Below are 11,899 nucleotides of genomic sequence, written 5' to 3' on the forward strand. Positions count from 1 at the left end.
CCCGAATATCCCGAACTAGTCCGGGATAGGCACTGTATGAGTTAATTGATTGGTTCGAGGCAAGCTACGTTGCAACGCAATGGCCGACGCTCCATATGAGGACAGTTTTTCGTGCGACATCGCCGTCGGAATCTTTCTCGCTGGCAGTGCGGATGAACAGTAAGAAACAGTAGGCGCAGATTTCTGAAAGTCTGGTTACTGTAATACTGAGGATTTTACTGTGTGGTTTCACCAAACAGTAAAAACCAAAAATGAAAGCAACTAATTAAGCACTGTGTGAAAGGTGTTGTCTGGGTGAGGCAGATATGGCGTGAAGAGCAGGACTGAAGCCCGAGATAGTTTCAAGGCATCATTGTGTGGGAGTCTATACAGCATTGCCTGTGGCAGCTAAGAAACCTCATCTGAGGTATCATTGGCAGTCATAAGGCTGTCTGAGGGGATCATCTCCAAGTCATCGTCAGCCATCTTTTCCAAACCAACCTCATGGCAGTAAGCAAAGGCCAAACTAGTTTTTGTAAGGGTGGAAACCTTTCAGAAGGGAGTCACCAAAAACACTTTCCTTTGGTAAACATTGTCTGAAATGTTCTTTTGCCATGTGCTAATGCATGATGATAACACATTCTGATTCCATCAAAGAATAAATATTACACATTGGAACAACTGTCCAAAAACATGGGTGTCTGATTTACCTTACAGTATTATGTTGATTGTTCTCTGCCAAAACAATAAGACAAAACACATTACATAGAGCACCACATAGTGACAATACTTAACCCTTTAAGTTATTTAAAATGAATTTCATGACATGTATCCCCCTGCCACCACCAACATATCCAGCTCACGGGAAAGGCGTCTATCAACCATAACAAAATGTACACACAATTCATGTTAAATGGGTCTGCCTTGTGGGTGAAAGCATGCTGAAAGAATCTGTATAATGACTATAAATGTTGGCACAAACCATGTCCGAGACAGGGGAGAACAGTTAGTGTACAGTTCATATTCCCCAGTGGCCCATATATTAGCCAGCCCACTGTGCTAACTACTGTTATTCTACTCCAAACACTGTGGCCATCATTAGATGTCAAAATAAGGCCTGTGACATTAAAGGCAAGCATGTCAGATACAATTTACCTGTGAGAAATGTGGTAGTTAGATTTATGTTAATACAGACATGTGAAACTGTTTGTGGTTTTAATATATTTGCATTCTAAAGGTGCTTGCACCACGTCATGACTCATGACATTGATTTCTTGTCTAAGTAAATCGTACAGAAATGAACACTTTGTGCACAGGCTTTAGAAAACACAGTATGCACACACCCATGACAATGTTTAGCATGACTGCAACAGCAGGGCAATGCCTATAAATGAGAATGTCGCAGACTGACTGAAAAACTGAAGACGTTACACCATTGGTTGGTTGGGCTATTGGCCAAACAACAAACTTGCCAATCGCAGAGCAATCGTCACTCACCTCAGACAGAGGAAGTTCAAGGTCTCAGGAAAGGTCGTGACATCCTACTCTGCTACCACCCAGAGCATCCTGACAGGCAGAGACGTGCAGAGAATGTTAGAGAGGCAGGGGCTGAAATTTCTAAAAGGGCCTTTTGGTGAAAATGTTGAAAATGGCAGAGCTCCAAGCTCACAACGCGTCACAGTGTGACGTGTTGGAGGTCGGCTATTATCCGTACTTGATCCCGTACTTGTGTCTTTGAATATTTCAATCCATTTATTAACCTCTTCAGTTCAAAAAGACGTTTCTTTTCACCATTTAAATCCATAAAGGTCGATTTTCTTTAACTCTTTTTGAGCGGTGGTCACACCGTCTCCTATACGTGGCCGTGTGTGTGGGTATGCGTCCGTCCGTCCGTCCGTCCGTCCATCCGTCCGTCCGTGTCTGTCTGTCTGTATGTAGCCTGCAGTACCTTTTCTGACCACACATGTTAAGGGAGGGGCGCTGTTGTTCAGGCCAGGCACACTCTCACACACACGCGCGCGCGCACACACACACACACACACACACACACACACACACACACATGCAGCCTCCACCACTCAGTTCACACAAGTGTGATTTTTAAGTGTATATCAAGCCTCTTAACTTAATGCATGACAAAAGTTAGATTTAGACAAAGAAACAAAACAATATTTAGATCAATGCAGAGCATTGAGTGATTATGCCACTGTCTCTGCTAAAACCACACTCTGAATCTCATCTTGTTTAAACAGTTGGAGATATATTGTACTAGGCTGGCTGAAGTGCTAACTCACCAGCCCGGCCAAAACCACATCTACGGTCTGACTGATTCTCGCTAGGAAATATAAACAGAGAGATTGCTACATTTACAGAGCAGACCCCGGGCTGCCGCAGTTAGAAGAACACATGATACAGACACAACCTTTACCACAGGAAGTGATCCAGTATCACAGTGACAGGACGAAAATCAACCAAAGTAAAACCACATTAGGCTGATGGTCTAGTCCCAGGAAGACCCCTACAGTCTGGAGAAACCAAATAAGACCGCAAGAAGACAAACGCAACCAGGTGGCTCCCACTGGACAATGGACACAGACACCATATCTCCCATAGGGATGCTAAGGGTTTGCAGTGTTGCACAGTACATGACAGATATGTTTTCCAAAGCATGTATGATTTATGATTATTTTGTATTTATTTATTTTTTGGGGGGCTTTTATACCTTTATTGATAGGACAGTACACAGTAGTAGGAAATGGGGAGAGAGATGGGGAGTGACACGCAGCAAAGGTCGTCGGGAACAGGATTCGAACCTATGACACGCTGTCAGACAGGCATTGCAGCCTGGGTTGTCCGGAGCACCATGCCGGTGCCGGCATGGGTCATGGATATTTCAATGTGTTTGTTTCTGCACATAAACAGCACAAAGGTATAGTGACAGAATATGCATACATTACTGTACACCTGCATTACTATTCAACTATCCCACAAGAACACCGACTCTGCAATGCGCACGCACGCGCGCACACACATACACACACGCACACATACACACACGCACGCACGCACGCACGCACGCACGCACGCACGCACGCACACGCACACGCACACGCACACACACACACACACACACACATACACACACACACACACACACACACACACACACACACACTGATGAGTGATCCAAACCTATTTCCCCTGGCCTTTGCCTCGTCAAGTATTCTGCCCCATTGAGATGACATGGGTCCTTGGCTCTGTGGTCTTCCCAGATCTGACTCTTGTTTGTTTGGAGTGGGGGGGAGTCCTGCCTCGGTGGCAGCAAATTAACCAGCTGAGGAAAAAGTGGGCACTCACCTTTAGGCGTGGAGTCATGGGCAAACAGTCTGGTCTACATCCCAGTGGCACTGAGAGGCTTTTTGTATCCGCTGGGCTGCGTGTCTGAGGCTTGGTATGGGGACTGCTCCCCAGCCATAACACTGAAAATCCCATGGGCTAACTGGCTTTGTGTCAAACAGAAGCACAGCGAGGAGAACCCTGCCAGGCCGCCACTACTCAAGTCTACTAGTCACATGTTGGACTGCTATATGTGGCCATAACGGAACTCAAACACACAACATGGCCTATATAGTAAAATGCAGAGCATTAATATTACACTTAAAGTGTCAAAATGTACCCATAAGAGTCTGAGAGTTTGTAGGGGATATGTTGTATATTTCCGGCTTTGCCGGCATAACTTCCCAAATGTGTAATGCAGTATATATCCTCAACTCCCCCAGAGTTGGTTCTACGGAGCAATAGCATCACGTAGTCTCAATACATATCAATAATATCCCCAGAAACCCCAGGAACCTTCTATCAGTGCAGGTCATTGTTGAACTCCTTGGGGGACTTTACAATAAAACTTCACAATGTGTAACTGGACCTCCATGATTGGGACCCACATGCGCACATGCATATGCACGCAAGCTCACACACACACAGACACACACAGCGTACGCATGGACACGCGCACGCACGCACGCACGCACGCGCGCGCGCACACACACACACACACACACACACACACACACACACACACACACACACACACACACACACACACACACACACACACACACACACACACACACACACACACACACACACACACACACAGCTCCCTGTTCCATATCCAAGGGGAATGACTCATAAGGACCTCCTAGAAGTTGACCTTTGAACCCAGTACAGTTATTGGTGCTTATTTAAACTACCGTGTGGGTTCAAACAATCTCAAACTGTCCCTCTCTGATCCCAGTTAAATAGTACTACTGTAACAAACAGCGCTGGTTCAAACATGTTAACTGTGTTTGACTTTGAATGAAATATGGCTGTGCTGCTGGTTTCACTGTTTCAGTGGAAAACTATTTTTTTGGGTCTTTTTCTGCCTTTATTGATAGGTGCACAGTAGGCTGACAGGAAACGGGGAGGAGGTGGGGGGGGGGGGGTGACGCGCAACAAAGGTCGTCAGGATCGGGACTCGAACCCGCGACGCTGCAAGGGCTGGATTACCAGCCTACAGTAGGTGCCTGGACCACTACCCTGTGGCCCAGGCCGTGGAAAACTATTTCTAAAGGAACGAGTTGTTTAGAGCCTGATTTTCCCCTCCGTAATGTACTATATTGCTTGATTCTGATACAATGCTGAGTAAAGAAGCCAAAGTGAATGTTAGGCTATATTGCCAGAAGATGCTGAAACATCAAGTTTGATAATGGACCAACACATATAGCACAATATAAGAGCTAATGCCGTCTCAACTCCACTATGCTAATTGTATAACACTTCAGACTCATCCCAAGACAAAATCCCCAAATCGGTCCCATATTACTTTAAATAACTCTGCTATACCATATTACTCCTGTTTTAGCCTCCTTACACTGGCTACCAGTTGCTTTTAGGATCGATTTTAAAATTCTCTTACTCATTTACAAAGCACTAAATGGCCTGGCTCCGCCATATCTCTCTGACTGCCTGTCCAGATATGTCCCTAATCGCCCCCTCAGGTCCGCCAACGCTAACCTGCTTGACGTGCCTGACATGACATATAAAAACTATGGTGAGACAGCCTTCTGTTTTTACGGGCCGACCGCCTGGAATAAGCTCCCAGCGCACCTTAGACAGGCTCCCTCTGTCGACCGCTTTAAATCACTGCTCAAGACCCATTTCTTTACCCTTGCTTTTAGCTGATTTTCAATCTCATCTGTTTTATCCTCCTTTTCATGTTCTCTTTCTGTTCCTAGGGTTATATTCAAGTTTTGAATGTTTTGTACTGTGTGGTTTGCTTTTTTATTTTTACTGTTACTATGTATACACTTTTGTTCTGCACTGTAAAGCACTTTGAGCTGCATTCTGTCATGAAAGGTGCTATATAAATAAAGTTTCATTCATTCATTCATACCTTTTTACAGTGTGTTTGGTTAATGTATGCATCAAGCCTGTGTGGAGTTTACATAGGGGAATCATGCAGAATGGAAAAGAAAATACACAGCACCTGGTGCAGGAATGTATCCAGCATGGATTGGAGCGGGGATCCAGGACAGACTGATAGGGTTATAGGCTCCAGCCCTTACCCATCCTGAGGCGGATCTGGAGTCAGCCGAGCGGTTCTAGACAGACTCCCGGTCTGAAACCAACCCCTGGCAAGAACTCAAACGTTGTACTTAAGTAAAAGTATAAATTCTGCAATGTAGAAGTACTCCCTTACAAGTAAAGGCCGGGAATTCAAAATGTTCTTGAGTAAAAGTACAAAAGTATTGGCATCAAAATGTACTTAAAAGTACCAAAAGTATAAGTACTCAATATGTAGAATGGGCCATTTCCAAGTATTGAAATGTATAAAAAAATCTTTTGAAAATAGCAGATCAACACATGGCTTAACGACAACAAATGATCAATTCACCTGGGCAAAATTGAATCCATCCTCTATGGATCAAATCATAACCTCAAAAAGGTAGATAACTTCACAATTAAAGTGGGTGACAAGGTTATAACACGAAAAAACGAAATTTCCTACTTAGGATGTACCCTTGAAGCAAATCTTTCCAGCGAAAAGATGATTTCAAAGGTAATACAAAAAATCAAACCTCGGTTCGAAGTGGAGCTGTGTGTGTGTGTGTGTGTGTGTGTGTGTGTGTGTGTGTGTGTGTGTGTGTGTGTGTGTGAGCAGCGCGCCCGCGAAAGAATAATAGGCCTAATATTTTTATCATTTTTTAATCCATTTTATAATGGAAATATGTATATATATATATATATATATATATATATATATAAATTAATAAATAAAAAACGACAACAACAGGCAACCTATTTTTGCTATGTTTGAAAAATAATAGGCCTAATATTTTTTATAATTTTTTAATCCATTTTATAATGGAAATATCTATATATAAATACAAATATATATATAAATGAATAAATAAAAAACGACAACAACAGGCAACGTATTTTTGCTATGTTTGATTTGTTCTTTTCTTATTTAAATAAAAAAATGAAAACTTCCCCATGGGGTGCTGGAACACCTGCAGCACCCCTAGTTCCCACGCACTGGCAGAGTCCTGCACAGTGGCCACTGTGCCAAATTCACTTTCACTTTCAGCGTGTGGATGCTCGGAAGCAAAGAAAGTCACCACAGTTTGATTTGATCATTCCTTAGTCAATTATGAATGGATTTCAAAAATTAAAACGTCTTTGCGATTCGCTAATCGCGGGATTTCGCATCGCGATTTCGGTTTGAAAACGATTAAGTGTGTGTGTGTGTGTGTGTGTGTGTGTGTGTGTGTGTGTGTGTGTGTGTGTGTGTGTGTGTGCGTGCGTGTGCGTGCGTGTGTCGCGCATGCGCAGATCCTGTTCAAACTCAACGGGACAGTTCAAACTCAACGGGACAGTTCTCACTTGTGAGACTGGACACACATTGCTGCCTATGGGGAGCTCTGTTCCACACAGCTCCAAAAATCAAGCATCAAACTCGTTTTCTACAGAGGATCGCCCGGTGGTCAATTTCAACACACTGAAGACCATAGTTAGTGCAATAATTCAGCCCCTCTTTGACTACGGAGTCCACATATGGTATTGTGACTGAAGACTAAGCTCCAAACTGCCCAAAACAAACTAATAAGCCTTACCCTCCCTCTGACCCTTCTTTGTAATTATACTGTAAATATTTTTTGCACTGTTATTTTATTTTTCCTTTTTTTCTGACTAGATCTACTGCATAGTACTGTGTTCTAACCGTCTGTCATTCAATGTTAAATGTTAAGTGGTTTCCTGCGCAAATAAGCCAAGTGCTTACTAGGATCTCCTTCTACCTGTGAACTGTACCATCATGAAACTGTACCTTTTCTAATAAAGTCTGCAGTCAATCAATCAAAGTCACAATGCGTCACATCGCGACACATTGTGAGCTTGTAGATCAATCTACAGAGTAACTACAAAGTAACTAGAAACACACCAAGGAGGAACTGTATAACTGATATTTCACAAAAACCTTATACAAATGCTGATTGATTCTAAGGCAGGCAAATACTAATGAATATGAAAGTGCTAAAACAAAACAAGAATAAGAACTAGAAAGATGCAATTGGAAATTGCAAGTGTGTTGCTGTGACGCGAGTCACACTTTCAAATGAATTTCGTCTTACCATTTGAATTTTACCCATTCAAGTCAATGGGGAAAATTAATTCACTAATAAATGAATGGCCATACAGTACAGTATATGGAGATCTCTGTGTCAGTCCTTGTCCCTTTTATGCCCATATATGGAGATCCCTGATGTCATCCATATTAAGCCCATATCTTGAAATGCCCATACAGTATATGGACATACTGTGTCTACCGTAGTTTATCTAGAAAGATGGAATAAAGTCGGACAAGTACTATAAGAATAAGAATCTAAAAGCCCTCTAGTGTAGGCCAGGGTGAACATTTTAAAATCCTCAAACCAGAATCCGGAATCGAAAATGCATCCCCCTTGTCAACCATATAGGACATGGCAAAATCGAGGAAGTAAGATTATCAGTCGAAGATTGAGTTAAACATTTTAATTTAATCATGTTTGAGATAATTAAAACAGCCCCAGAATGTATGAACATTCACATAGATTTGGTTGTAAGCCAACATAATTGCAACACAAGAACAGCATTATGTCATGCTGTGTTCCTCACATTAAAGGTAAAATAGCAAGAAGCTGGTTTTCCAATACGGGATCTCCCCTGCATATCAATTAAAGCCAAACTAAGGCAATTTTTCAAACAAGGGTTTGAGGGGAGTGCTGATGGTTAACTTTTAAGGGAGGGAGTTTTAACCATAGGTGTGAGTTTCAAGAGAGAATAGTATGTTTATTAGTTACTCTGTATTTGTTTTTCTATATTTTTTTCCATGTATTGTTTGTTTCCATCAAGCACCACTTTGGAAAGAAGTGTTCTCTTCTCTTTTAAGTGCTACCCTCTGGAATATTTATATACGGTAATGATGATAATCATATTCCTAATACAATCAAATTAAATCAAACCTGCCATCCAAATTTTCAATTGCTCATTCACACGTCAATTCTTTAGCAGCAGCAGCATCTGCCACCGGGACAATTTGGTAGTGAATTCTAAACACCGCCAAGTGTTTGTGTTTTGATATGTCGGGAACCGTGAGACCCAGTTTGAAACTGGGACAATCCTGGACAAAACGGGACATCTGGTCAGTGTACTGTATGCTAGAGGGCCCAAGAGGCTGTGCTACTCCTCACTCCCAAACAGGGTGAGTGGCTTGAACCAGCTGACATTGCCATGGCGTGCTCTCTCCAGTGGGGCTAAAAATGAACAAGAAGACATTTTGACAGGAGGGTGGCGCTAGAGGAAAGGTCATGGGGTCAGCCATATGTTTAGGCTCGCTCATCCTCCAGGGAGTCCTGAATGCACTGAACAAGTTCCATGGCAAACCACACATTCAAATGTGAGATACTGCATCTTGTGTGTGAGTGGAAATGTTTTGGTGGCTTAGGATCTATACCAGTGGTGTTCGACCAGTGGTCCGGGGACCACCAGTGGTCCTTGAGGGGGTTCCAGGTGGTCCCCGGCTAAATGATGGAGAGTTGGTAACCAGATGGACCCTTATAGATCTTCTAACTCCTCAGAGTTATGGGTCCATTTGGTTTCATTTTACATTCTCAAGAGTGCTAAATTATTGTTAAACATCTGCATTAGGCTACTTAATTTACAATAAGAGAAAGTAGAATAATTGTTATTTTGATCAACGTTTGCCTGCTGTTGATGGCACCACATCAATACAGAATGGAATTGTGGAAAAATCGTATCCAACTACAACAAACTATTCATGGTTTTCAGTAAATCTCATCAAATAGGTGCTCCGTGGCTCAAAAAGAAAAAATAATGGTGTCCTGATATGAAAAAGGTTGAAAACCAACGATCTATAGCCTTTCATCTAGCACGACTCTAAGCCTTAAGGTGACGTAGGTGCGTGTGTGTGTGTGCGTGCGCATGTGTGTGTGTGTGTGTGTGTGCGTGTGTGTGCGTGTGTACTGTGTGTGTGCTTGAGTGTGTGCACTGTGTGTGTGTGTGTGTGTGTGTGTGTGTGTGTGTGCTTGAGCGTGTGCTTGTGTGTGTGTGAGATATGTAGCAGTGCTCCTACAGTGAAGGAGCAAACAGAACAGAGTTACATTCCTCTCCCGGTCAGGGCAAACAGCAGCTCAGGGAGGAGGCGGGATGCCAAACAGGCAGTGGTGTAAAGTAACTAAGTGCATTTACTTAATTAATGTACTTAAACTAAGGCTGAAGCCACACCAATGTACGTACAGTATGAGAGTGGAGAGTGCATTGAGAATGGAAGCGTTTTTTTGTTGTTGCAGAAAACCTCTACTGGCATGAAACCGCTCCATTCTCATTGAAATGCATTGGCGGAATGGGGAAGCCTAAGTTCAATTTTGTTGTATTTGTACTACTTTACTTGAGTATTTCCAGTATCCAACACATCTCAGATCCAAATATTGTTAGTTACTAGTAACTTTGCAGATATCTTGAAAATAGCAGATCTACAAGCTCACAATGTCAATGTTGTTAAGCTCAAATACTGTGATTTTGACTAAGCTACATGTCAATGTATTGCTATTGTTCTGCTATCCCTATGGGGGGTATTGCTTAGAGTTCCCTGATTTTGCTTAGCATGCTCCAAAAGCACGCACAAAATTCAGGGAACATCTCTGTCTGAACGCGGAGCCCTTAATGCCAAGATTAACTGTATTCCATTCATACAATAAACGGTTAAATCTACTTAGATGTGAGTGTTCCTGACTAAAATACATTTACTTAAGTACTGTACTTAAGTACAATGTTGAGGTACTTTTACTTTACTTGAGTATTTCCTGTTTTCAGTACTTTTACTTCTACTCCATTACCTCTCAGAGGCAAATATTGTATACTTTTACTCCACTGCAATTATTTGAAAACTTTAGTTTCTAGTTACTTTGTAGATTTTGATTTACAAAACACACTAACTAACCACTTCAGCCCTATAGATATTTCAGCCATTTGAAAATAGCAGATCTACAAGCTCGCAGATCGGCTATTTTCAAAAGATTATTAAATATTTTGAACTTGAGAAATGGAACATTCTGCACAATGAGTACTTTTACTTTTGGTACGTCAACTAGACTATATTTTGATGCCAACCATTTTACTCATACTCAATACATGAGTACTTGTAACGGAGTATTTCTACATTGCAGTATTGATACTTTTACTTAAGTAAAACATTTGAGTACTTTTTCCACCACTGGTTACAGCTGCCGCTGGTTGAACTAAATAAGCATTATGAACAGTGAGCAGAGACTATAGTACTAATGTAACCATCTGTATTGGCAGACAGAGGGGTAAACACGCTGGCAGGGGTCTTTTAATGCCCGGCATGCCCATACTGTTAGAACACACATGCTATGTCTGGCATACATGCATTAAAAAGGCAGTGCATGGTTTGGTAGGGCTGATGTCATGTCTGTGGCATTCCTCCAGTGAGCTTGATGACTGATATGACTATACTGTACATTAAATGTCATCGAAACGGCCATCAAACACTGTCTGTCTAGAGCAGTGGTTCTCAACCAGTGGGTCGGGACCTCCAGGGGGGGTCCCCAAATTATTTTGGGGGGGTCCCCAGATGATTAACTCAATGTGCAACATTGTTTTCTCACTCAACAGTAAACAAACCAACCATAAACCATAACGTTTAAGTGTATACTATAGAGGGTATATGCACATTTCTAAAGTGACAACCTACCAATCATCCAGGACGATGATACACGAAAGAAGAGGAAGAAGAAGAAGGACTTTTTAATACCTCTAAAAGGACAAATTAAACATTGGCCAAATTGTCAGATATGAGAGGCAGAAATTGTGAAAATAGCCAATCATGCTCACAACGCCTCGCAATGCAAGATCTGCTATTTTATATTATACAAAAAATATGATTATTTTGTGGGTCACAGCCTGAAAAGGTTGAGAACCACTGGTTTAGAGGGATGTGTGGCAAACCAAACACAAATAAGCGAGCGAGAGAGAGAGAGATGGAGAGAGAGGGAGAAGGAGATTCAATTGTGCATATTTGATTATGAATATTATAGCTTTTGAAATGACTTAATAATAAAATAATACAAATGTGCTACACAGACAGAGTCATTGTTTCAGTTACCGGCAGGAAGCAGGTTGTTTGGATCTGCGTGTGTGGTCAGTACGGTATATAGGGTCTGGGAAGATGGCCCAGTCTCTCACCACCTCCAGCTCTCACCTCTGCGTATTTGTTGTTGGTGTGACTGTACCCCTGGCCCTGAGGCATTTATTGAAATCTATGCTAGCGCTGTATACAAAATGAACCAAAGAAAAA

This window comes from Nannobrachium achirus, assembly GCF_963921795.1.
Source record: "Nannobrachium achirus genome assembly, chromosome: 22".
NCBI classification, from domain to species: domain Eukaryota; kingdom Metazoa; phylum Chordata; class Actinopteri; order Myctophiformes; family Myctophidae; genus Nannobrachium; species Nannobrachium achirus.